The sequence below is a fragment of the Schistocerca serialis genome, chromosome 1 (assembly GCF_023864345.2).
Source record: "Schistocerca serialis cubense isolate TAMUIC-IGC-003099 chromosome 1, iqSchSeri2.2, whole genome shotgun sequence".
Lineage (NCBI taxonomy): Eukaryota > Metazoa > Arthropoda > Insecta > Orthoptera > Acrididae > Schistocerca > Schistocerca serialis.
Window position 1 is genome coordinate 185284336 of NC_064638.1, and position 21562 is coordinate 185305897.

Here is a 21562-nt window from a genome sequence, read left to right on the forward strand (position 1 = left end):
AAGAGCAGATAAAAGAAATACATTGGTCCTCCTGGACAAAAGTAAGTACGTTGAGAAAGTGAAACAACTCCTCACACCCAGTGCCTACTGTGTCCTCAACAAAGACGACACAAAAACCTTTAATCATGCAATTAAAAACTTAACGAAGTGCTGCAAAAGTATAATATACGTTTATGAAGATAAATATTTGATCAACAGCTCCTAATCTGTGTGGATTCCCTAAACTACACGAAAAAGACCATCCTCGGAGACCACTTGTCCCAACCTACACTGCACCAAACTACAAAATTGCTAAAGAATTACGTACCTGTATCGAAACCAAACACAATTCAAATCTGAGTTTAATTTTGTTGACAAGGTCCACTGCGTTTACAATTACAAAGTCCTTCCGATAACAATTAGTGCAAAACTAGTATCCTTTGACACAAGCAGCTTATTTACAAACATACCTACACAAGAATTACTCGTACTGGGTTGACACCTACTATGTATCAAGGTAAAGACATAAATCTTGCCAGCCAAACACGTCTGAAACAAAATTATTTCCAATTTGAAGGTACTCTTTACAAACAGCTAGAAGCATTCGCAAAGGGGTCCCTTCTAAGTCCCCTCTTAGCTGAAATAGTCATGGACAGTTTCGACAAACAGTTCCTAGAAAATGAACCCTCAGTAATAACATTAAATACTGGTACAGATACGTAGATGACTTACTGTGTATGTGGACAGGTACCAACAGACAAATGAACACATTCCTAGAACCTATAAATTTACAACACAAAACCGTACAATTCACCATGGAGCTAGGTGAAAAATTCATTAACTTTATAGACCTTAAAATGGATATCACCTCAAATACATATAGTTTCAAAATTTACAAAAAACCCACAACAACAGACACAGTAATAGCCTGATGTTCACAACACCCAATAACACACAAACATGCAGCCTTCCATTCCATGGTGCATCGCCTCTCATCCATACCAATGTCAAAACCAAATTTCCAAACAGAAGCGGACACCAATAAATACATTGCATATAACAGTGGCTATAACCCTGAATTAGTTGAGAAAATCCTGCACAAGAAACAAAGAAGGAAAATCTTGCCCTACGTTTATTCCCCCTTCGCAATAACGACCACACCAAAAACCAACTGGTGTACTATTCCATATCTAGTTAAGCTATCAGACAAAGTAGCCAAAACACTGAAATCCCAAAACTATAAAACATTTTATGCAAGAGGCAGTACAGCTAAACTACTATTCAACAGCAAGCAACAGTGGAATCTAGAAACTAACCTTGCGCTGACTGCAATAAACTGTACATTCGTCAAACGGGACAGGCCATATCAACAAGGCTGAATAATTTATTTAATCTCCAGCTACATTCATGTTTAGACTCCACCTTTGCTGAACATGTGCCTTACAGAAGGACGCAAATATCTAACAAACACAGATGTGCTACATATAGCCAACTAAGGCAGAAGACTGTTAATTTCAAGTGCTTCTAGTAGTCTCAAACACGTAGGCCTAAATCCCCAGCTGGTTCTAAATGAACAATTGCTACTGAGCATTTCACCACTCTTACACTTTACACAACACAGTAAACCTGCTACTAACCACAAAGTATTCCAATAGTAAAACAAAATTCACACCCCAATATAATGTAATATCCATTGTGCGTTTACATTCCTAATGTAACTCAACTGTAACAATGTAATATTTGGTGTTTATTAATACACAACTTTCCTAATAACAAAATCTAACCCCGAAAGAAAACATCGCTGTTGTACAACCAACAATTAGTGTCCACTGCAACTGTTCACAACAAATAGAAAACAACTGTAATTTTGTAATAATGTGTATTCTAAATAATTCTGATTGTGGTCATACATCGTGCTGACAAAACATACGCTGTGATTTATTATGTTGAAGATCAGTTTTACAGCACAGCAAGTCGGAAGAATCGTTTGACAATTCCAAAGACAATACCACAACTAAAGATCGTATGCAAGTGCGTTGTATCTTAGTCCAGAATGTTTGGTTCGTAAGAACAGAAGCTCCTTGTAAACAATAGTTATCTGAAGATGGCGTAATAAGCCGAAAACTAGTTCATACAAATAAAAATTAGTAGAACAAAAAACCGCCCAAGTGTTACTCAACCCTCAATATGTAAATCGTATATCAATAAGCGACGGAAGAATCCATAAATAAGATTTTGATACACCAACATAACAAACTAATGCACCGAACGATATAGCAGCACTAACATCTTTTCAGTAACCATAAGTAATATCAGTTATCCAGGATAATTAAAGTCAGGTAATTGCAAGATACGGAATAAGGAAATGATTGAATTGTTTCAAAGACCTGGGTGAATATATTACAGCTGGCGGGTACGTAAACAAGTCTTGAAAGCAAGAGTCAGGAAAGTGACAATAACGTTCCCAACAGTAGGGCATTATATAAGGAACATGGTTTTCCATGAATTCAGAAAGTCATCATTTCAGAATTAGTAGCGTGGCTGTAGCGACTCAACCACACAGTTCAAGCTGCAGCCGGTAACCGCCACTGCAGTCATCGAACAAAAAATTATAGCATTTGTGGGAAACTGAGTAAGATCCGAGAGGGCAGCGGTGGGAAATTCAAATTCAAGATGTTGGACCTTGCCCATTTGTGCCACGTAACCGTCATCTGCCGCTAGTATCCAAAATGGCGGCGTGATTAATTTGGAGTGAGATACTAGGTAGAGTACTGGCAATAACAGTTGCAGAGTAGCACCTGGCTAGATGAACGGGAGGGATGTTCTCGCCAAGTTCTAGCTTGCTCTGTATGTAACTTACATGTCTGGGAAGATCTTGTCGAATCAGCAGCAGAGTGTTCAGTTACATGAACCGGGTGCAGACGATGCATCGTAAGATGCGCCTCGTGCTAGAAGCTGCTGCAACGTTGTGGAGAGCGGTTATCTGCCTATAACTGAAAAATTGCAATAAAAATGGTGGGTTATCATAGAACGCAGATTTCACGTCGCGATGTAGAAATACAATTGCCAAAGATTTATGCTCCTTGAAGCAACAGTTTGGGGGCCATTAGCATTTTTTTTCGATGTTTAAATGAAATTTACATCTGATGTACTATTAAGAGCCACGAATACAAATATCAGTTTTGGTAGGGGGGGTTTGTTTACACTTCACGTTCATAGACTTAGTATAGGTTCTTTGTATGCCAATGAAGTGTCATTTTGAATAACATCGTGTAGGGAATTTAAATAACTTTGATAGACGTATTCAGGTGGAACAATTGTGGGGCCTTTCCCCCTCGTCGCTAATAGATTGCGTGAAGGATGTTGCAGTCTCAGAATGCTATTCAACAGAAAATGTTCAAATGTGTGTGAAATCTTATGGGACATAACTGCTATGGTCATCAGCCCCTAAGCTTACACACAACTTAACCTAAATTATACTAAGGACAAACACACACACCCATGCCCGAGGGAGGACTCGAACCTCCACCGGGACCAGCCGTATAGTCCAGGACTGCAGCGCCCTAGACCTTTCGGCTAATCCCACGCGGCTGCTATTCAACAATTCAAACAAATAACATTAGTAGTTTTATTTCTAGAAAGCAAGTTGGCCATACATAACTTCGATTACAGCAAATGTCGCTAGCGAGAGGCGACATGAGAACAATATCGCTCTTGCTATACACAAAGTCCCAGTAAGCCCCTGATACACATCACAACTATCTGATGGCACAGCACTAATGTCCGATGCAGACTGGGCCAAGCCATACGCTCATTTCCATATGGGCCGATTTGAGCGGCCGAGGCTACCTGGAGCGGCGTTTATAATCACTTCTTCCAGATGTCGCTCTGGGCGCGGTGCGCTCCGAGCACCATTGGCCGACGTTTCCGCACCAGCGTCTGTAGTCTTGCGTGCGTCTTCGTTTCGGCGCTTGTGGTTACTCCAGAACAACACCGTCGTGGCACAGCTATGCTTGTTGATGTTGGACCCCGTAATAAGTTAACTAGACGACAGCTTAAGGCATTTTCTAATGTAGCTCTATTAATGTGATTAGAATCGTTACTGCGATCATCAGCTATGTTTGTAACTTAAAATTGCATTCGCTCTTGTCTTCACATTCCGAGGACCGTATTTAAAGCCATATCATTCGGGGCATGTATTTCGCGATCACGTTAACCCTTAACGTGAGCACGGAATAGATACCCCGAATTATGTTTCTCTTATTTGAAAAGAATAATCATGCAGATAAAGGCTATCTACACTGCAATCATTACTGATTCTATCATGCTAAAGGAGATCAACATAGCACCACTGTGCCGCCATTGCTCGGCATTCCGTGAACGCAAATAAGAGATACATAAATAAGTTTACTAATGGAGAACTGATGAATATGCATCACCGTAATGTGCAACTAACGCTACCAGACAAACGAGAGATAAAACGAAGCATTCCTGAATGCAAATTCGTAGGTGAAGCATAAACTACGTGTTACTATTGTTGACAGTAAGTATTTTCAGTGAGTGGAACAAAGCTGTTTCCAAACGAAGGACACAGCACATACGTTGTGCTGATAATTTTAGTATAATGCTGATACCGACCGGAAGCCATCGGTCCATTATACAGCAGTATCAAATATCTCTGAACAACCCCCGGAATTCTACTTTTATCTTCTGTTTCATTTGAAGAGATTTGCAATCTTTCGTGATGCAGACACTTGTTTTCACCGTCCTCTTCTGTAGTGTTGATAATATCTATCCTCGTTTCGCTTCATAAATTATTGAATCAACAATGGAGTGAATGCTGGCTTTGGCAACAATAGTCTACTTACCTTCAAATGTGTGCCCGTGTAGCACTGATCCAATGTATTTCACAATCGATTTCCAATGGCTGTATTTACACACAGACCGTCAATGGAATGGAATGCCTCGGTTCGGAACGCCAAAAAGGTCCACAGAACATTTAAAACGGCGACCACAAAAACGAAACGGAACAGGATGGATCAGAATGTCACAAAGGTCCACAATGCATTTCAGATCAAGGCATTCCCGCATACTCCCAAAATGTAATGGAATTAGATGGATCGGAATGTCTGAAAGGCTTTCCAAATGGTGGCATCCGCACAGCTGACAATGGAATAGGAAGTAAGCGTCGGAGTCACTCGGGAAAAATGTTCTACATTGTACGCTCGTGGGTGGGCTGTGGCATCACTTTCTAACACTGAATGCTGAGATAATATCGTCACACTGAACAAACACAAAGCCTACATTGGGCACATAAAGTGATGAAAAAATTTAATCAAACAAACTTTTTTAATAATGAAAATATTTGCTCTTTTCAACAAGAAAAACTGGGTGGTTTTTCTCGCAAGGAATAAATAAAGAAGGCTCAACGTATTGCCTTCTAACTATTGTTTTTTATCTAATACATTTTCTGTGGGAAAATGAAGGCTGTTGCTTCGAAATACTTGTGTGACATTAACCCTGTAAACTCTGTTAACAAAATCTGTTGAGAATGTCACTTTGGCTGTCAATAATCTTTGTCATTGCTAGTTTCTTAATTATCATTCTATACCCTGACTCCCTGTCAGAGATGAAATCTGGTAACACCGCTTTCTCCATGTGAACATATTTCCAGTTGACGGTGATGTCATCATCTCTTCCATTCCATTTCGATGACACCCATTGTTTATCGACCAGTGTTTGTCCGGTTCGCCACGATTTCCTCTGTTACGACGGTCCCTTCATCTGGAGCTGCATTTTCCGTTTTTATGAAAACAAATTTTGTGATAGAAGGTATTTTATTCTTTGTATCAATTTAATAAGAGGACATTTGACAATTTTGCATACGTTCTTTTAAAACTTTTGTTGTCAAGCAGTTACAAGTATTATCCTTCTATATTTTAATGATTTTATTTGAAGTTACAGCCGTGTATCTAAGCAATTTGCAGTCGTCTTCAAAGACAAAAATGAGAAGGTATTTGGTAATGTGTATTTAGTGACACATACCGTGTAAGTGGCGTAAAAGAGAACCATCAAACCCATGAACAGACACAAGGCATACATATACTATGTAGTTAGTTAAGTGTGTCTTCGTTGTCTTTTTTGTCGTAGTGGAGGATTTCGACAGTAAGGGACTGAGGGCCTCAGTTTTGCAACCAATGGGCTTGCGGAGGTCCGTTTTTGTCTGGCTTCATGGACATGATGCTCTCAACTGATTTGTGGACCCCTGTAACTGCCTTAATCCCAGCAGTAAACATAACATGCCGGTCAAGAATGATGGGCGGCTTCCACTTTTGGGCGTCATAGTCTAAAGAAACTTCATGGTACTGTGGGCGGTAGTGTTCACCGGAAGCCGACGCACACCGATCTGTATCTTTGTAGATTTGCCATCCACCACAGAAAGGCAGTGGTGTTGTTAGAACTCCGGTATGCAGAGAATATCGCATTTCCAACCCGAACAATCTAACCCAGCATATTTGATTAAGGAAACAGAATACTCTACTCTTCAGATACATCGCTCTATGGAGTCGGCACGATACCCGGAGGTGCATAAAGAGGGGCAAAAATCTGTGCCACTTTTCCTTGTACGGGAGGCGTATCGTTTAAGACAAATTCTTAACGTTAAAACTCCTTAAAAAATTTTGTTCCTTCCACCTTCCATATCAGGGCACTACTCGGCCCTGTCAGAGACATACTTAAGACTCCCGGGATATATAAAATTCCGTTTCAGTGTGGGAACCCTTACATGGGTCGTTCGATTCGCACTGTTCAGGACAGGTGCGTGGGACATCGCTGTCACACGAGCCTACAACAACCTGAAAAATCGACAACAGCAGGACGTTGAATAACTGTTCACCACCAGATGAAATTTGTCGAGACTGTGATGGTTGCCAATACTTCCAGTTTTTGGAACAATGTTTATAAAAAGGCAATTAAAGATAGGTTGACAGACAATCTGATTAACAGAGACAATTGTTTCCCTCTTAGTAGGACGTGGAACCATATACTATTCCGCATTAAAACATAGCCTTCTTCAGTCGTTCACTCCGCTATATAGTCGCAGCCGGTGATCTACTAATGGTGGTGTCACCACCCCTGTCTTGGAGCGTAGCAAATGTGAGGGCGGCTCATGCGCTGTGTACGCTATTGAGGTGTCAGTGGAACTCAGCAGCAGCGGCGCCGGCGTACTCCTGAAAATGACGGACATAGGGATCACCCAAATACCGAGTCATATTGATTGTAGGATTCAGCAGGAAACTCTAGGACACTAACCAGCTAATGGGTTGCTTGTTCCAAGGATTAGATTCATGAAAGCATTGTGGTGTGGAACGTGTCAACAGAACGAACACGAAACATTTATATACAGCTAAATAAACGACGTCATATAACGTTTGTGTTGCTGTATGCTGACCACTTTCAGTTTTTTAGCTATTAATTATCACTAACCAAGAATTTATCTTTAGTATAGAAGGAGCTGTTAAGGAGAAAATTCTATAATCTACGTTTAAAAAGACTTCTGCTGTCAACAGACATTTTATTAGCACGAATAGATTGGCACAGGAAGGGTTAAATTTGCGAGTATAAGTCTCTTTGTCGAAGTTTGATTTTCACTATCCTTGAATGAATCTTTTTTTCCTTGTAGTATAGCACTTCTGAATATCCTCTCAAATGGTCTGGTGATATCAAGTTTCATAAGAAAAAAAACGTACTGTGAGGTAGTGATCAATATTCCCAGCAGCTGAATAACCTACCTGTAGGATGTACATGAGTGAATTCCATTCTTAATTCTAATCACTTTCCTTTGTGAAATAAAATCTTTTTGCCTAAGCAAGGAGCTACCCTAGTAAGTAAAAATATGTTAAATATATAACTGACCGACATACATGTCCCCAGACATGGCATTTATTCTTATGACAAATGTACCGAAACCTAGGCTGTTTGGAAGGTCTACTAAATGGTTTTCCCAGTTTGTAAATTCTTTGGTGTGTGTGGATTCATAAGAATTTAGTTTTGTAGGCTGTTTATTAGTCTTTATTGGTATAGTAGTTTAATAGGCAGGAGATGACTTTGACAGTACTAAACTGTGTTTTGTTTTTCTTTTTGAAAGTTTAAAGCCAGCTCTTTTGCGGAAAACCACTCAGTGACTTAAACAAATACATCATTTATTATTTTCTCTCTTGATGCTTCTTTTCTTCTCCCAGAGAAATGCTCATATAATTCGGAAACAAGACTCTTTCTGCTTGCTGGTACCATATAACAGCAGACCATTAAAATAAATCAGGAATAATGGTTAGCTCATGATCGAACCCCGAGGGACTATCATTGTAATTAATCCCTATGGAGATGATGTGGCATCGCTCATGTATTACTCGAAGAGCGTAAGGTAACTGAAATTTCTGTAGTTTCCGAAATTACCTTACTCTTGTGTATCAGACATAACTAGCAATTATGTCTTAAATAAGAACTATACCAGCCATCTGCTGAACTAAATATTCCGTAATAACGTAACTTCTCCAACAGAGTATTAGGTCTAACACAAAGAAATGCTTTTGATAAATCAGAAAAGATCCCAGTAGATGATATTTTACTATTCAGAGATTTTATTATGTGCTCAGTAAACGTAGAAATTGTTAACTCCGTAGAATGAACCTTCTGAAATCTAAAGTGTGCCTGGCTAAATATACTTTTGTACACTTATGGGTGACAATCTTGATGTTCATTGTCTTGGGTAAAATTTTAGAAAATAGTTACGGTGTGATGTTAGTCGGTGGTTACTGACATCTGTTGAGCCACCGTTTTTATAGATGCCAGACAATGGCAAATTTCATTCTTTCTGGGAGTACACCAAGAGTTAATGGTGCATCACACAGATCACTAAGAACAATGCAGATTATAGCACTACAGCTTTTTAGTGTCTTATTGGCGATATTACCCACCCCATATTGACTTTTACTTTTTGGGTGATTATATTATTCCTTATTTCAGATGAGGGTGTGACAATCTGTAAACGTCCAAATGTCCTAGCATTGCATCTTCAGTGCACTGTTTTGCTTTCTTTTCTGAGGTATTTGAACCAGTTTACTTTCTAAAAATATGTAAAAAATCATTAAAAGTTGTTAAAGACAGATTAAATTGCTCTGATTATTGGTTAATATTTATAACAGAATTATGCATGCAGAAATTATCCTGAGGAGAAGGTGTGAGAACTAGGATGAGTTCATCATTGAGACGCTGTTAAAAGTAAACTGTACACAGCACCGGTCTGTCCTCAAGACAACGAGGGCTTTCCTCTGCAGACAGCAGGTAATGGGCAGTGTCCTAGGGTGTAGTGAGGGGATGTATGTCGGTTATTAGAGTAGAAGACTGGTTTATCGCCACTGCTATCATATACAGCCATGTGATAAGTTAAATTAAAATACAGAACGTAGGTACGTTTGAACATTTTATTTCGGTTATTCCAATGTAATACATGTACCTTTGTGAACGTATCATTTCTGAGAACACATGCTCTGTAAGAGTGATTACGTGTAAATACCACATTAATGCAAGAAATGCTTAAAATGATGTCCGTCAACCTCAATGCATTTGGCAATACGTGTAACGACATTCCTCTCAACAACGAGTAGTTTGCCTTCCGTAATGTTTGCACATGCATTGACAATCCGCTGACGCATGTTGTGAGGCGTTGTCGGTGGATCACGATAGCAAATATCCTTCAACTTTCCCCACAGAAAGAAATCCGGGGACGTCAGATCCGGTGATCGTGCGGGCCATGGTATGGTGCTTTGACGACCAATCCACCTGTCATGAAATATGCTATTCAATACCGCTTCAACCGCACGCCAGCTATGTGCCTGACATCCATCATGTTGGAAGTACAGGGCCATTCTGTCATGCAGTGAAACATCTTATAGTAACATCGGTAGAACATTACGTAGGAAATCAGCATACATTGCACCGTTTAGATTGCCATCGATAAAATGGGGGGCAATTATCGTTCCTCCCATAATGCCGCACCATACATTAACCCACCAAGGTCGCTGATGTTCCACTTGTCGCAGCCATCGTGGATTTTCCGTTGCACAATAGTGCATATTATGCCGGTTTACGTTACCGCTGGTGGTGAATGACTCTACGTCGCTAAATAGCACGCGTGCAAAAAATCTGTCATCGTCCCGTAATTTCTCTTGTGCCCAGTGGCAGAAATGGTACACGACGTTCAATGTCGTCGCCATGCAATTCCTGGTGCATACAAATATAGTACGGTTTCAGTCGATGTTGATGTAGCATTCTCAACACCGGCGTTTTTGAGATTCCTGATTCTCGCGCAATTTGTCTGCTACTGATGTGCGGAATAGCCGCGACAGCAGCTGAAACACCTACCTCGGCGTCATCGTTGTAGGTCGTGGTTGACGTTTCACATGTGGCTGAACACTTCCTGTATCCTTAAGTAACGTAACTATCCGGCGAACGGTCCGGACACTTGGATGATGTCGTCCAGGATACCGAGCAGCATACATAGCACACGCCCGTTGGGCATTTTGATCACAATAGCCATACATCAACACGATATCGATCTTTTTCGCAATTGGTAAACGGTCCATTTTAACGCGGTAATGTATCACGAAGCAAATACCGTCCGCACTGGCGGAATGTTACGTGATACCACGTGCTTACGTGGCGCTGTGTATCACAAAGCGAAAAAAGAGGTCCAACTAAAATATTCACATTTCTTTCGTGGTACACGAATATATAATAAAAATTGGGTTCCTATTTAAAAAAAAAAACGCAGTTGATACCAGTTTGACCTACGGCAGTGCCATCTAGCGGGCCAACCATAGCGCCATCTGGTTTCCCCCTTCAAGCTAGACGCGTTTCGTTCTTTGTAGTTTTTTCGTTTTATGCTTATTTCGTGAGATACGTAGCCCGGTCACTATCAATGGACCACCCTGTATATTACTGTTAACAACTTTATACCTTTCGCGTAGTGATTCTTCTTTATCTTCTCCCTCTGTACCGTTCCTGCTGATGCAGGACGTTCACAAAGCCACACGAAACGTCTCTTTTGTCCCACAGTTATCTTTCAGCTCTTCATCTTGTTCTAGTCCTCTTGCATTCACGTCATCCTGCACCAAGTGTCTCCATCTAGTTTGTAGTCTTCCAATTGGTCTTCTTACAGGTGCTGTTCATTTCAGTGCTCTCCGGGGGTAGCCATTCTTTTCCTTTTCTTTTCACGTGTCCCAATAATTTCAACGTATATCTAGGACTTAATAAAAAACGTTTCATATATTTCATTTTTTATCCATCCCTTCTCGTCTAACCCAAGATCTCTCATACAGAGCACACCTCTGTTGTTTGTATTCTGCTCAGATACTTCTTTTTTAGGTTAAACATCCTGATCTATAGGTCAGAATCGGTAGACTGTATAATAAATATACTGTTTTGCAGAGAATTTCGAATAGCTAATTATATCTGATACCAAGGAAACAAATTTCTGAGAGAATAGAAATTTTACTCCTGTGTGTTTCCTATGCTTGTTAGCTTTCTTCCTAGATATTTGAAGGTATCTACTGCCTCAATAATGTATGCATTACAAATTATATCCTTCATATTTTTCATTTCCCTGCTGATTTTCACTACTTTACTTTTTGTTAAGTCGATTTCCTTGCCTGCCTGTATCTTTTATGTTTTCTAGCAGTCAGCCAATACAATTAAAATGTGTGCGTTGATCAAACATCATAGTAGCCAATCATCTCTGGAATCTATCTCGACCGACAATCAGAGATCTGCGACTCGGGGGATAAATGACTCAGAATAAAATGATGTGTAATAATCTGCTATTGACATTTGAGGAATTTCCCTTGTTTTCTTGTCCGTGACATTGATGAGAGAGGAGTTTCGTGTTGTACCCCTAACTGTTCTAAGCGAACCTAAGTTTTTCGCATCGTATCTTTAAATTGGTTTGGCCTACTAAGGACAACACGAAATAACTTACGATTTCTTGCTTTACTCCTTTCTTTTTCCAATAATTTTTCACTCTTTCCCAATGTTTTCCTCTTCTTTGGTTCAAATGACCTCAGACGTTAAGTCCCGTAGTGGTCAGAGCCATCAGTCCCCTAGAACTTAGGTTAGTTAGGCTTAAGTAGTTCTAAGGACACCACACACAAACATGCCCGAGGCAGGATTCGAACCTGCGACCGTAGCAGTCGCGCGGTTCCTAACTGAAGCGCCTAGAAGCGCTCGGCCACTCTGGCCGGCTTCTCTTCTTTCTTCTGTTCATATTGCTCGTGACTTTTTATTTGTTTTCTCCTGGAAGTCCTTTAAATGCTTTGCTTTTGCATTGAACATTTCTCTTTCTCCAACTTTTTCCTAGACTACTTCCATTTCCATCAGATATCCCTCAACTTCTTTTATCGACGTCATTGATGTTTTGGGGTCTCAGATGAAAACAGGATAACAAAAGTTTCAAAGACGTTAAAATCAAACTTTTTTAGATGTCCTCTTCTCTTCCTCATCATGTCTGACAGTTGCTTAATTTTTTGTATGCACTTATTTATTACTTAATTTTCATTTCCTATTGTCAAAGTTTGGTCACGAGGTTTTCGTGATTATTTTCCCATACTTCTTTTCTGTTTCACCTGATTGTTTGGCTGTATTTAACGAAAGGGATTCTGATGGATAAAGGCATTCTGCTTTAGCACAGTACTGTAGTGCTGAAGTTTTGCATTTATGTAAATAGATTTCTTGTTATTCAGGTTTTTTGATAGTTGAAAAGCCACCCCTAATGTTCTTGCGCCTGTGAGGTTAGCTAAGATCTGTGGTTATATTATTTCACCTAGATATTTAAATTTTGTAGCCTCTTTCGTCATACCATAATCAGTTTCCTTATTTTTTGGTGCGTTCTCCGCATCTGTAATGTACTGTTCTTTCGGAAGATACAGTTAGGCCTGGTTTTGAATCTGTCTCTTCTAAGAGATTTACTTGCATTGCTGCATCAACCAAAAAATCACTAAAGATGGCAAGATTCGCTGGAAAAGCCTGACGATCGAATCTCATGTTATCCCCTTGTCTCCCAATGTCAGTTCTTCTAATTCCTTCATCTTATTCTTCTTTTATTTTTTATTCCATTCCCTGATTAAGTTTTCTAGCACACAACTGAGCAGCGATGGCGCCAGTCATCTCCCATACTTACGCCAGTTTTGGTCTGAGAATCTTTGGAGATTCATCTGAAAATTAAATTTTGCATTTTGTTATTGTGTCTTTTTGCCGTCTACTGTATTAAAATTGAGGCACTGTTTATTCAGTGTTCTGAATCTGAGTTCTTCAGTTTCGACAGGTCAGGTCGGCTCAAATCTTCCCATATTTCTTCCCTTCCAACAGTACCATAAGTCTCTTTTTTTGTGTCTGTGAATGCCGTTACGATGTCTACCACCTATCAAGTACTAGCTGCAACTCAGAGATACGTCCTTCTCATTTACTGCTGCTGTATAACACACGATCGGAGCAGCAGCCAGGGACAATGCAGGTCTCAGTACGCTGAACATCGTGACATCCACGACTTTGAAACTAACCTACAAATACAATCAATTTCAGAAACAGAACACCTTGAATGATTACAGATAGAACATTCATATTTACAGGACAGTTACATTCGTATGTTATGCTGAAGTAGGGTGACTAATATGCTAATCATTTCCACAGCTGTCCTGTTGCCAAACAGGTGTAGGGTCCGCTATGGGCCCTGATAACTTGTTACACGCGTGATGGCATCGACGAGTATAAGGCGCGAATGCCGTTCTGTGGAATAGCCATCCACGCTGCATTCACTAGGTTCCAAAGTTAATCTGTGGTTGTTAGCAATGGGTCACGGTACTGCACCCGCCGTTTCACCATATCCCGTACATATTTGATTGGCGACAAGACTGGTAATCTGGCGGGCCAGGGCAAAAGGCTGACACCCTGTGACACCAAGAAGGAACGTGTTCGTGCAGCAGCATGTGGTCGTGAATTGTCTGGCTGAAAAATGTTGTGTGGGGTGTTGTGCAAAAAGATTATGGCTATGGGTCGCAGTGTGTCATTCACTTAGATCACACTGGTCACAGCGAACTAGACACGCACCAATGTGATCCGTGGTTTTTTTTTTTGTGGTTTTAGGGCGCACATCTTCAATGGTCATTAGCGCCAAGACTACGTTAAGAATGCACCGCGAGGCACAAGTTTAAAACAGCAACTAAAAGGGAAAACACGATAAAAGACACACTGATAGGCATAGGATTAAAAAACAGCATAATCAAATGTCCTTAGAGAGGTTTGTCAAATTGATAAAACGAAGAACGCGAGCAGCTGCTCGTGGGTCATCCGCTAAAATGGCATCTAGAGTACAAGGCAAGCCAAGATCAAGACGCAGTGTGTTAAAATCCGGACAGGACGTTAAAATGTGGCGGACAATTCAGCAATTGCCCACATGGGCAGAACGGCGCCGGCGCAGCCGTCAGCAGATGGCGATGGCTGAACCGGCAGTGTCCAATGCGTAACCGGGCCAAAACGGCCTCCTCCCGCCGAGCAGGGTGGGAGGAGGACGTCCAAGCCGCGGGAAGAGGTTTCAAGGCCCGAAGCTTGTTGTCCGTAAGTGCAGCCCAATCGGCATGCCACAGCGATAAAATGCGCCGACAAATTACCCTGCTTCAATCCGACGAAGGGACACAACAAGAAGCTGTCCGAGGCTGGAGGACCGCAGCCTTGGCCGCGGCATCTGCAGCTTCGTTCCCAGGGATACCGACATGGCCAGGAACCCACATAAAGCTAACCGGAGAACCGACGTCCACCAGCTGCTGAAGAGAGCGTTGGATCCGGTGCACGAAAGGGTGAACCGGATACGAATCACTGAGGCTCTGGATGGCGCTCAGGGAATCGGAACAGACGACATAAGCAGAATGTCGGTGGCGGCAGATGTAAAGAACAGCCTGGTAGAGAGCAATGAGCTCAGCTGTGAAGACTGAACAATGGCCATGGAGCCGGTATTTGAAACTTTGTGCCCCGACAATAAAGGAACACCCGATTCCGTCATTGGTCTTTGAGCCATCTGTGTAAATGAAGGTCATATTAATGAACTTCGAACGAAGTTCGACAAAACGGGAGTGGGAGACCGAACCGGGGGTAACCTCTTTTGGGAGCGAGGTGAGGTCAAGGTGAACGCAAACCTGAGCCTGGAGCCAAGGTGGCGTGTTGCTCTCGCCCACACGAAAGGTTGCAGGGAGTGAAAAATTAAGGTGTTGAAGGAGGCGACGAAAGCGAACTCCAGGGGGTAGCAAGGCAGAGACATACAACCCGTATTGACGGTCGAGAGAGTCGTCAAAAAAGGAACGATAAGACGGGTGGTCGGGCTTTGACAGTAGCCGACAGGCATACCGACAAAGCAGTATATCGCGCCGGTAGGTGAGTGGCAATTCGCCAGCGTCAGCATGAAGACTCTCTACGGGACTAGTATAAAACGCTCCGATCGCAAATCGTAAACCCCGATGTTGTATGGAGTTGAGGCGGCGTAAGATGGATGGCCGTGCAGAGGAGTATACGAAGCTCCCATAATCCAGCTTCGAGCGGACGATCGACCGATATAGACGAAGTAGGACGGTTTGATCCGCTCCCCACGACATACCACTGAGAACACGGAGGACATTTAAAGAACGGGTACAACGGGCAGCCAAATAAGACACATGTGGAGACCAGCTAAGTTTCCTGTCAAATGTAAGACCTAAAAATTTTGTTGTCTCCACGAATGGGAGAGCAATGGGACCGAGTCGTAAGGACGGTGGGAGAAACTCTTTGTAGCGCCAGAAGTTAATACAGACCGTCTTCTCGGCAGAAAAACAGAAGCCATTGGCGACACTCCAGGAGTAAAGACGGTCAAGAGAACGCTGAAGACAGCGCTCCAGGACACGTGTACGCTGCGCGCTGCAATAGATGGTAAAATCGTCCACGAAAACGGAGCCTGATACATCAGCTGGGAGGCAATCCATTATTGGATTGATCGCTATGGCGAAGAGAGCGACGCTCAAAACTGAGCCCTGTGACACCCCATTCTCCTGGTGAAAGGTGTCTCACAGGACAGAAACCACACGTACCCTGAACTGTCGATCCATTAAAAAGGAACGAATAAAAAGAGGGAGGCGACAGCGAAGACCCCATGTATGCATTGTGCGGAGAATGCCCGCCCTCCAACAAGTGTCGTAAGCCTTCTCCAAATCAAAGAACACAGCTGCGGTCGGGCGTATCCGCAAGAAGTTATTCATAATGAAGGTCGACAAGGTAACCAGATGGTCAACAGCAGAGCGGCGCCTACGAAATCCACATTGTACATTGGTAAGTAGGCGTCGAGACTCGAGCAGCCAAACCAAACGAGAGTTAACCATTCGCTCCATCACTTTACAGACACAGCTGGTAAGCGAGATGTGTCGATAACTGGAAGGCAAGTGCTTGTCCTTCCCCAGTTTAGGAATCGGGACAACAATAGACTCGTGCCAGCATGCGGGAACATGTCCCTCAGTCCAGATGCGATTGTAAGTACGAAGAAGAAGACCTTTACCCGCAGGAGAAACGTTCGTCAGCATCTGAATATGAATAGAATCAGGCCCTGGAGTGGAGGACCGTGACCGAGCAAGTGCGTTTTCGAGTTCCCGCATGGTGAATGGGGCATTATAACTTTCACGATTCGAGGAGATGAAGTTAGTTGGCCTAGCCTACTCTGCCTGTTTGCGGGGGAGGAAGGCAGGGTGGTAATGAGCGGAGCTCGAAACCTCTGCGAAAAAGTGGCCGAAGGCATTGGAGACATCCTCCGGGGCCACAAGGACGTCATTCGCGACCATCAAGCCAGAAACTGGTGAGTGGACCTTAGTGCCAGACAGCCGGCGCAGGCTACCCCAGACAACAGAAGGAGGAGTAAAACTGTTGAAGGTGCTTGTGAAAGCAGCCCAGCTGGCTTTCTTGCTTTCTTTAATAATACGACGACACTGTGCACGTAATCGTTTATAAGTGATACAATTCGCCACTGTAGGGTGGCGTTTAAAGGTGCGTAAAGCACGTCGACGAGCACGTAAAGCGTCTCTACATGCTGCGGTCCACCAGGGGACCGGTACGCGACGTGGAGAAGAAGTACGGTGAGGGATGGAATATTCCACAGCAGCGATGATGACTTCCGTGAGGTGTGCGAGCTGACGATCGCAGCTTGTGAAGGTTTGATCCTGAAAGGTCGCCCTGGAAGAGAAGAGCCCCCAGTCTGCTTTGGAGATGTTCCAACTAGATGAGCACGGGGAGGGGGTATGCTGCAGGAGATGGATAACACACGGGAAGTGGTCGCTCGAATATGTATCAGAAAGTGCATACCACTCAAACCGGCGTGCAAGTGGAGTAATACATATAGAGAGGTCTAAATGGGAATAGGTGTGAGATGTGACCGTAAGAAAAGTAGGGGCGCCAGTATTGAGGCAGACACGATTGAGCTGGTTGAAAAGGTCTGCTAACAGGGAGCCCCTCGGGCAGGATGCCGGAGAGCCCCAAAGGGGATGGTGGGCATTGAAGTCTCCAGTCAACAAAAATGGGGCAGGTAGCTGTGCAATAAGCTGCATCATGTCTGCCCTGGTATTGGCAGATGACGATGGAGTGTAGACGGTACAAATGGAAAATGTAGAAGTGGGGAGATTAATGCGGATGGCAACTGCCTGCAGGCCGGTGTGCAATGTGATGGGATCGTAGTAAATATCATCTCGGACCAGCAACATAACCTCTCCATGAGCCGGAATACCTACCACAGGGGGTAGGTCAAAACGCACAGAGGTGTAGTGTGCCAAGGCAATTTGATCGCATGGGCGTAGCTTCGTTTCCTGGAGGGCTACGACGAGCGGACGGTGCAAGCGGAGCAGCAACTTCAAGTCCTCTCGGTTGGAGCGAATGCTGCGAATATTCCAGTGAATAAGTGCCATCGTAAGAAGAAAAGGAAGATGAACGAAGGGGTCACCTCGAAGGCCGCAGAGGGCCTGGCTTCGAGCGAGCACTGCCACCGCTATCAGTAGGCGGACAGTCATCGTCCATTGGGTCTATAGGTTCATCGGCCATCTTGGTAAGATGGCCGGGAGGGGGAGCTTCCTCCGCCGGTGAACGGCCAGATGTTCGGCTACCAGCGGTGCGGCCAGGCGAAACGGTTGACGGCCTGGGGCGGCAACCGCTGGGTGGCGCAGGAGAAGAAATGCGCCGTGGTGGAGAAGGAGAACTGTGCTTCCTATCAGCCTTCTTGGAAGGTCGTTTGGTGGAAGTACCGGTCGAAGGCTGGGAGGTCGAGGTACGTAGGAAGTCTGCACGGGACGGTTCCTTCTTGAAGGCCCGTGCATCTGACTTCTGGGTCTTCGTCTTAGCAGAAGCTGATGAAGGGGCTTGTGTCTGTGGGATGATGGGAGGAAGAGGAGACGTCGACCGCTCGATCTTAGCACTGGCCGAACGGACGACCGTGGTGCTGAAGGTCAGATCACATGTCTGGGTTGCCACCTTCCTGGTAGTCCGAGGAGAGGCGAGGACAGTACTGTATTTCCCCGCTGGGAGCAGCGTGGGCTTCCTACTAGCCAATAGCTTGCAAGCAGCCGAGGTGGACACTTTCTCTTTGACCCGAATTTCTTGGATACAATGTTCTTCCTTATAGACAGGACAGTCGTGTGAGGATGCAGCATGGTCACCCTGACAGTTCACACAACGAGGAGACGGAGGTGGAAAGTCACCCTCATGGGCATCCCTACCACAAGTGACACATTTAGACGCATTGGAATAAGACTGTCGAGTGTGATTGAAACGCTGACACTGGTAGCAGCGCGTAGGTGTCGGGACATAAAGGCGAACAGAAATAACCTCGTAGCCCGCCTTGATGCGCGATGGCAGCTTAACACTATCAAAGGTCAAGAAAAGTGTCCGGGTCGGTACATGGTCATAGTTGATCATTTTCATGACCCTATGGACAGCCGTCATGCCCTGCTCAGCGAGGAAAGATTGAATCTCCTCGTCAGTCAATCCGTCGAGGGATCTAGTATAGACCACACCACGAGACGAATTCAAAGTTCGGTGAGCCTCCACCCGGACAGGGAACGTGTACAGGAGTGTGGCCCGAAGCAGTTTCTGTTCCTGAAAGGCGCTCTCAGTTTCTAGTAATAAGGTACCGTTACGCAACCTGGTACAAGATTTGACAGATCCGGCTATGGCATCTACGCCCTTCTGGATAACGAAAGGGTTGACAGAGGAAAAATCCTTTCCGTCCTCAGATCGAAAAACGACGAGGAACTGTGGGGCAGGCGGTAGTACTTTTGTCACTGGTGTCTGGTCAAGTTTCCGTTTTTGGACAGAAGTCGAGAGAGATGGAGTGAAATCCGTTGCGGAGGAATCCCCCATGATTGCCAGCGTCTCCGATGGCGCGCTCCTTCCTTGTGGGGACCCTCTCAGAGGGCACTCCCGCCTTAGGTGAATGTTTACACCTCAGGTCACACCACCCGAGAAACAGACGGAGGGACCAATCGGCATGGTCAGAAGGTATCAGCTCAGGCAATCACCCCTCCCTGGGCCTGGCCTTTACCAGGGGGTACGTGCGTGCGTTACATGTCTACCCAGGGCGGGGAATTACGCGTTACCCTGTCACCGGCTACGCGTGCGAACGCGTGGGTCGGCCGTCAGGCGCGCACAGGGAGGAAGGAAGAAGAGGAAAAAGAAGAGAGAGAGGGAGAGAGAGGACAGACTGTCTGAAACGCCGAGGTGGAGACCAGAGATGGCAAGGAGAAGAAGGCAATGAGAAGGCAAGGAGAAGAAGGCAAGGGAAAGGGTAAGGAAGACAGTGAGGTGGAGAATAGCAAAGAAAGGAACCAACCAAAGGAAGGAAGAAACGAGAAGTGAAAAAGCAAAATGACAGCAAATAGAGGTCGTGGAACCGTCCGTCTCCGGACGCAGGCGCTAACTACCCCCTTGAGGGGGAGGGACTCCTTTTAGTCGCCTCTTACGACAGGCAGGAATACCTCGGGCCTATTCTAATCCCGCAGGGGGGTGGTGATCCGTGGTTGTAGCCAATAACTTAACACACCATAAGGCCTTGAATTGGCGCTGTATGTCCCGTGCGAATGCAGTCACTGTGATGCCACTACCTCGGTCGCATTTTTGTTCACCGCAGACAATAATTAAAAAAAACTGGATTTGTCCGAAAACACTGTATAACGCCATTCCTGTTGCCAGTGACCTCGTTCCATATACCGCTGCCATCTAGCACGTTCCTGCACATTCGTCAAAGGTAGGCAGGAAAGGGAAAGACTCACACGTAACCCATGCCGTAATAAATGGGGAAGGACTGTCACCCCAGATAGTACAAGACGTATTATTCAGTTCCAATTTTGCGCCAGCGCCGAGAAGGACGCAGATCCTGCAATGCCATTCGAATAAAGTGTCAGTCTGCGCGGGATTGTGGTCTGGGTAGTAAGACTTGACGCATCTCGTCCTGTTCTACGACCTTTAGTGAACCACCATGCACACAGTCGTTGCAGTGCCGAAACACCTCGTCCATAGGAGTAGCAATTTCCCGGAAGGATGCATCACATTGCCTCATGCCAGTAATGCACCCTGTTTTAAACTCGTACGTACGAACCATACTCTCAAATCGCAATCTTCTCAAGTCACACTGATCCGCTACCTTTGGTGTTCGGCAGGCATGTTTATCAGTAGGTGGTGTTGCGCAGCTATGTCGATGTTGTACATTAGAAGGTTCTACGGAGACGATTCGCCTTTGAAACATGTCGGCCCATGGGTTCAACGTCATGTTATGTGAATATTAACGTCTTACCTGTAGTTGTTCATTATGCTACTTTCTTTCTGAACATTAATGTATTGTTATGTTTGTGAAGTGTGATGTAAGAATAGTGATGTTTATTTTTAATATTTCAGCTTGCCTTTTGGTTTCAACAGTGGATTTGATGTAACGTGCTTTGGACACGTTTCACCCAGTCAATGATCTTGAATTGGTTGATTCTGAATGTGCGTGAAAATTCTATACGTACAGGTATCATAGCCTAACGGGTGGCGTTCAGAAATATTTCACGTGTAACGTAAAATGGAGGCTACGTTGCGTACCACTGCCTTCTCCTCCTTACGCTGTTCCAGCCGTGCCTGGTGTCAGAGAGTAATTGGAGGGGATTTAGCTGTTATGAAAGCTTACGAGCAAACTTATCTTCATGGTGTTTTCGACAAATATATGGTTCAAATGACTCTGAGCACTATGGGACTTAACTTCTAAGGTCATCAGTCCCTTAGAACTTAGAACTACTTAAACCTAACTAACCTAAGGACATCACACACATCCATGCCCGAGGCAGGATTCGAACCTGCGACCGTAGCGGTCGCGCGGTTCCAGACTGTACCGCCTTTAACCGGTTGGCCACACCGGCCGGCCGACAAATATAGCTAGCAGGAACCAATCGGTACTCTTGTGACAGCGTGCGCTGCCTACCATGTTCCAAAACGTCGCGCATAAAAACAG